Below are 7,582 nucleotides of genomic sequence, written 5' to 3'. Positions count from 1 at the left end.
AAACAAGTAAATGCAACATGGACACAAAAGAAATGAAGCTTTTCCAATCTCTGCTTCTGTTGGTACATTCATGCAGCTGGAAAATGACCATTTAGGATCTTCAACAAGAAGCAGTTCACAACTAATGTTCACGTTACGCTTCTCGACACAAACAGCAGTCCGTTGCCTCGGCGTCATGGTGGACATTTCCAATGTCTGTGTCGAGATCGTATGAGCTGCTAAGTAATTCACCACGAGAACCTCTGAGAGGGCGTCAAGTTTCTGAAGGATCCGCCATGAGATTCAACAAACCGGATATGTGAAATCGATGAAATCTCTTTTGGACTGGAAGCACCATTAAATATAAGCTTTTGGTACAAAAATATACAAACACACAAGGAATTGGCGCAGAAAACGTACAAATTAAGCTGTTTATTGAACAGTTTCAGGTTGGAGTAATGGAATGCCTCTGTGATTTCTCCCAGTGAGTCAAACAAACCTGAAGAAAACTTAGTTTTTTACCCAATTGATAAATTGTATTACCTTCATTAACCACTCCTCGTCTGAGTCACTGATGTCGTCGTATTCTGGTTAAAAGAAGCTCAAACCTGAAATGACATTGAAAAGGAAACTCAACCAGCTGGTTGACTAAAGACAGACTGTTTCTATGACTGAATATATTATTAATTATAACAGGGTCGCAGGAGAGACATTGGGCCAAGGCCCGGTTTACACAACAATGTTTCCACTTGAAAATGCAAACCTTTCCTTGCAGTTTGGTTTTAGAATTAATATTCACCACTAATAACATATGAGAGTTGTGTGCTGCCCCTCAGGAGTCCTAACAAATCAAGAGACTGTATAACATACAATATCCTTGTTGTGCTACATATATTATTTGCAGTTATCACACTGATCCAAATACTTTCCATCTGTTTTTGGATTAAACCAGTCTGAGCAGCTCTATCTAGACAGTAAAATGATTTCTTAGATTAACCAGCCTGAGCAGCTCTATCTATACAGTAACGTGAAGCAGGAACATGAGTTAACAAAGAGGCAACAACAAAAGAGGAACATGATTTTTAAAGTTTGAGCAAATGATGACAGAGAACAAGCAACTTCAGATGCACCTTCCGAGAGTAGTGGAAGTGTGTGTGTGTGTGTGTGTGTGTGTGTGTGTGTGTGTGTGTGTGTGTGTGTGTGTGTGTGTGTGTGGCTTGTCCACTGGGTGTGACCGGAACTGTTGTGGGGGGACCCGTAGCGACACCCCAGGGTCCGAGGCCATCAGGCCCGGACACCGCCACCCCGGCAGACGGCAGCCCCCCAGGCCCGGGGAGACCCCAGCGAACCACCCCAGAGAGCCATGCCCCCGCCCAAAAAGCACCCGACGGAGAATGCAGAGAGGAACCCCCCCAGGCAAGAGGAGCCCACAAGAGAAGGATAAAGGGCACAGGGCCCCAGGTCCCGACCCAAGCCGCCAAGCCGAGAAAAGACCGGCGCAGGGCCCCCGGGCCGAGAGCCCCCCCCAACCCCGGCGGCGAGTCCCGCCGCACCCCCGGGAGCCGGCCCACCCACCGTCCCCCCCCCAACCCGGCAAGGCAGAGACGGCCCCAGCCGCCGCGCCCCGGACCAGCCCCGCCCCCAGACCCAGGAAAGCGAAGGCCCGTGCCGGTCCCGGTCGGAGGACAGTCAACTCTACACCCCCAGGAGCCTCATATCCCACCCGCCCCATGATTCTCCCCCCGATCTTGATTGATAAACCCACCCCGCCACAGACACCCACCCCCGACACAGACACAGACATAGACATAGACATAGACGCAGACATAGACGCAGACACAGACGCTCACACACTCAGACGCTCACACACTCACACACTCACACACTCGGGGGGGGGGGGGGGGGTCCAGCGGGAGGTGCTGGGGGGAGCCATGTCTCCCGCCCTCCCCCCGCCCTATATGTGTGTTGGATGTATGTAAGGGTGTGTCTTTGTGTTTTGAAGAGGTGGATGCAATGTGTGTGTCTATGGTGCGGTTTAAAATTGGGGGGTAGCGGGGCCCGGGCGTTCTACCGCTGACAAGCGGCAGAACCCCGAAGGCGGCTTACCCCCTCAAGACCCTGCGTGACTAAGTGTGGTTAAAATTGCAGTTAAGTAGCCCGGACCCCCCACCTAGGCACCGCCCCACTGTTCCCTATTGTGGAGTAATATAAGGTGAGGTAAGGCAGGGAGGGTTCTGAGGGAGGGGGTCCCCCCGTCGCTAGGACCTTGGCCCAGCTGGACCCCCGTTACTCTGTTATGATCACCTTAGTAACTCAGTTACTTTATAGATGAGTAGCTAGTAATCAGTAATCGGATTACTTTTTCGGGGAAACTGTGGCAACACTGATTGTTGCACAGAAGATTAGCTTCTCTAGACCTTGGAGGACCCATCTACTGTGTGGCACAGATGTGGGGGTGATAGTCAGGTGATTCAAAAAGGCTCTTATTGGGGGCTGACGTACTCCTGATCTTTTCAAGGGACCCCTGCACTCTACCTCTTGTGATTTTACAATCATGTTCATAGCAAGTGTAAAAAGGATGATTGAGCTGGTACAGCCTGTGATTATGTCTTTCTCAAGCCGGTGCTTGTTCGATGCACTTGACCCTTGACCCAGTGACACAGCCTAGTCTTTTGTAGTAATCCCGAATGTGGCATATGACTTTACCAGGAACATGATGTTGTTGAAGGTCAACTCAACAAGCATTGGCAAAGGTCCAGCCAGAGAACAATAAGGTCTCCTTTCTCTTCAGTGGCTTCCCTGATATGTTGTGTCACTACTCCAGTGCGTTCTAAACAGACGGGCAGTTCAGAGATCTCACCCTTTGAGACAGAATCGTCAATTTAGCTGTTCTTTAGAAAAAACTCCTTAACTGGCAGATGTTCTTTGGATCTTCTTCCTTGGCAATCCACAGCACTCAGCACACCAACATTGGTCTCCATGCTCTACTGCCTGGAGGGGCTGGGCGCTGGGGGATGATTCTTGCTCTTGTGTCTCACCAAGATTGGATCTTGTACTTTGCAATGTGTTCTCCTGCTCCCTGCACTTCATTTATATTTTCCTTATGCTCTTTGAAACAGATGCATCTTGCATTCTTGGTTCGTTCGTCCCATGGGTCAATGCCATTGGATCTGTCTGGTGGGGGCTCTCACCTCGACCCCTGGGGGTATGTTACTTTTGCAATTCTTTAGGTTTTTCCCTCATGGAACATAGAGGTGGGGTGCTCCTTCCAACCAGTCAGCTGTCTTTGCCATCATCACCAAGCAGTCCATTCCAGGCTCAGACAGACTGAAAAGTCATTCATTCATTCTTCCGCTTATCCGTTTCCGGGTCGCGGGGGTGACAGTCTGATCACATTGCACCATTTAAGAACGTGGTGGCGCCCGGCGTGGGATGCGAACCTGAGATTGTGAGTCTCATGCTCTACCAACTGAGCTAGCCGGGGGACTTAAAAGTGAATGATAAATCTTTTAGATGCACTGGCACATTAGGGACGTTATCTTGGGTCGTTAGGTGTTTCGGGTCCTTCAACATCAGACGGCTTCACATAGTTTGTACTGGAGAAAGAAGTGGAAACATTTTATTTTCACTTTCAGAAAGTAGCTTATCAATGTGGGGGACTGAAATCAACCTTCTGACATAAAGATCTTTTTTTTTTGAGTCTCTTAGTTATTTTCTCATCCTGCAAACGCAAGGGGATATCTAATGCTTGATTAGAAGGGAGTCTCAGAGGATTAGATATACAAACACTAACAGGAAGAATCAAATGGTCTGTCAGGGAAGGGGATACAGTGAGAGAAAATGGCAAATATAAATAATACAATGACAAACCAAAGTCTCAAGAACCACTAGCGTCAAATGACTTGATGAATGAGACACTAACAGCAACTCTAATTTTCTTTTTATTGGTTCATTGTGATAATTGTCTTTATATCTGCTCCATGACAAAACATTGACAGTTTTTTATCGCAGGTTGCTTTAGATTCTTTATTTTGTCTGTTCTGCTGACAGTGGTTCTGAAGCTAGGGTTTAACCCTGTTGGAAAGCCAATAGACTTCGCTAGCGGTGCTCCAGTCTCATCCGTGTCTTGAAAAAAATACAATGACGCTCACACACTCAGACGGTAGCCGCTCCTGCTAAAGTTGTGTACAACAGGTTTTATCTTCTCTTCCTTTGCATTTACGTGCAAATGTGAACAAGCAACTTACTGTATTTTCTGCACCTCCTCCCCCATCATTTTCCACTGTGGTGACTCAAAGTGAAAACCACAGGCAGATACCTGCAGTCAGACCACATGCAACTCAAGCGGTACTATTCAGAAGAAAGCTTCTCTCACATCTTATAAAATCCCATATGAAATGTTAATGATTTATCAGCAATAAACACATTACATGCTTCTCCTAATGCAAAAATGTACTTCTTTCTTCATTACCACCGTACGACACTTAGACCAAAAACTCTACTATGTCCTCATAAATACATCTGGTGTCCGGTCACCTTTTTTAAATGTTGGTGAAAGTTTCCTCTTCCCTGTATTCCTGTTATGAATAATTAATGAAACAGTTTTGCAATGCAGCAAAGAGAAATTGAGGAGGAGGTCCGACAGTAAGACATGAAAGAGTTCATGTTTCCAGTACATTTTAAGCCACGTCAGAATATAGCAGAAGGTTCAGCTTCACATTAAGCTGCACATTCAGAATTTCTTCACAATCACTCTATTATCACTTGTCAGGCAAGTTGTTTTTAAGATTTTTTAAGGATGGTCTGCTAAGAGTTAAATTCAAGTAGTAGAAATTAGAAAACAAAAAGAGGTGAACTATTTTTTCAGGGATTGTAGCATCTCATCGCATTACCTGATAATAAAAGCATTAAGCTCTTCATAAAGTACACAAAATAGTTTCCCGAGTCTCAGTAGTTGCATATCTGATGGAGTATATCAGAATTCCTCATGATAAATATAGAAAAGCAGGCCAATACATCTTCTATACACATACAACTGAACTTTCTTTTAGTTTGTTGAAGGTATTGTCAAACCTGATAATATTATAGTGTTCTTTAAGGATTTTCATTTCTGTAGAAGCAGCCACACAATCCGAGCAACTAGAGACTCAGAGACCACCCCACCTCTTAATGCGGAAATCACTCTCAGAGTGATTTCACACATCAGTTACAAACGGAGTCTTGTAGGAACGATGGAGAACTTTAACCTGATACCACCTCTTCTTTGTATATTCTGTGAGTGAATCCACTTTTATTGACTTCAACTCAATACAACAAAATGCTAACTTTGTTTTCTGTTCGTGCACAAGAGAACAATCTGACTGAATGACCCTTTTAACTACAGCCTTCTGATTATGATTATTATTATTATTATTATTATTCAGGTTGGATCTCTTTCTCTGTTTGTTATTTGTCTCTGTTGCTATTATTTCAAATAATTTGTTTAAATGATTTTATCCCATAATATTTTTTATTGAAACTTTTATTTGGCTCCAGATTGCAAGATATAAATTACAGTATAACGATGCTGCTTGATGCTAAACAAATACACAACAAACTTGTTATAACAAATAGCAAATTGCTAGAAGAGGGAAAAGATGTTTTCACATGTGAATAGAGAATGGATGCGGTACACAGCGGTCATCAGAGCCCTCAAGGAAGGGCGGCGATCTCCTCTGACCTTCATCCAGGTTCGCCTGATAAACCAGATAAGCCCAGAGAAAGAAGAGCACTGGTAAGTACAGACGTCCATCATGAACATATTTTTGTCTCATGGGCGAAATGTAATGCCCTTTATAACAAAGGGTTAAAGCAAGCATTATATATGTTTAGATGTAAATAAAAATTACAAATCACCATCATCATCATCTTCTGAATGAATTACTGGCCTGATCAGCAACAAATCATAACAAATAATGAATACAATTTCGTCTTTGTAAGCCTTTTTTATGAGATATTTGAAAGGTTAATTTTCATACCTCTCCCCAGTCAAAGGCCTACTGGTCACTGGCCGTGTCGTCCAGGAGGAGTCTGTCCAGTTGGCAGCCCAGCTCCTCAGGAGAAAACATCTTTTAGATGGCGCTGCGGCGGGACTGGAGTTGTTCAGCTCAATCAACAGGAGTTTCAGTGGGGAGGTGAGATGAGAGAAGTAAATAATATGATGAACACAAAAGATATGAAGCAGAAGCAGGAGCGTCATTTCAGTTGGATTGTTTAGATCAGGCGTGTCCAAAGTCTGGGTCTGGAGCCAATCGAGGCCCACAGTCAGATTTGTATGGCCCGCCCCCTCTGTCCTAAAATGTTCTATTTTTTGTCACAAAAAAAATAGGCAGCATCCATACAATGTAAAGTGTGAAATGCTTTTATGAAATACATTTTTGGAGGAGGTCAGTGTCACGAGTCAACCAGCAGTCAAACTTTTGAGTTTCCATCCAGCTGCTGGTGAAGCTTCATCCTGCAGTGAGTCTCATCTTGGAGGTCTGTGGCTTGTTGCTGGGCTCCATGGGCCTGCTGTTCTTTGACATCAACTTTGAGTGGCGGGTCTGTTCTCTCTGCTCAGCAGGTCAAGTCCCAGCAGAATCCCTCAATAATGTCTCTGCAAACTGTCCTGAATCCATAAATCGGCCTTTTCAGTCTCACCTTGGCTTTGTCAGAGTCTATGTCTTTGCCAATGGTGGTGAGTAGCTTGCACAGACACTCCATTGACTCCTCATCATGGTTCTTCTGGAGCTTCTCAACACAGCTGTGCATGATGGCCTCTGTTAACATGTTCAGCCTGAACAGCTCGCCGATGAACGTGATGTCACCAATGGAGCGCCTTCGGGCCTTGGCCTGAGCTTCTTCCAGCTCCTCCTGCAGCCACTTGTGCTCCATCGACTAAAGAATACAAGACAAGCAAAAATGAATATTCAATATTAATATTAGCCTTGGTAAGTTATTCAAACATACCTTTGCAAGAGTTGTCCTAAAAATCTGAAGTTCAATCAATGCATACCGATGCAGCAGAGTCCAGCTCTTTCTGCTTCATCTCAAACTCCATATCGCCCTCTTTGTCTTCCTGAAACTCCTCCTGCAGTGGCTCAACAGCAGGCTGCAAAATTTCCCTCTGTTGTTGAAATTGTCCCTCATCTGGACGTTCAACTGTGCACCACAGACAGAGGTTGAGGTTAGGAGAAGAAGCAATCCGCTGAAAACGTTTAACATTGAAAACACCATCACCACACTGATGTGCTGTTCTCTGCAGTGTGGCACAAAGAAGCAGACATTTCTACATTTGTATAACTATTTCTTTCATTCATCTTCTTTTATAGAAGAAGATGTTCTTACCATCATACCATTTAAAAGCACTCTTAAGACAAAGGTTTTTCTGGGAGGATTTTTCATGTTATTTGATAATTACTTTATGTTTCACGAACAGAAATTGAATCCCAAAATTACACTTTTTCTAACATTCCAAATGAAAAGGTCTCTAAAACATCGGATTCATTTTATCATTATGGATTAATTTGCTTCATCCTGGCAGCTTAACACATATCTTAAAGCACTAACTTCCCAGCTTAGTCAA

Source organism: Lipophrys pholis (genome assembly GCF_963383615.2).
Source record: "Lipophrys pholis genome assembly, chromosome: 18".
In the NCBI taxonomy this organism is placed as follows: domain Eukaryota; kingdom Metazoa; phylum Chordata; class Actinopteri; order Blenniiformes; family Blenniidae; genus Lipophrys; species Lipophrys pholis.
The sequence above is the reverse complement of the archived record's forward strand: the minus strand, read 5'-3'. Positions refer to the sequence as shown.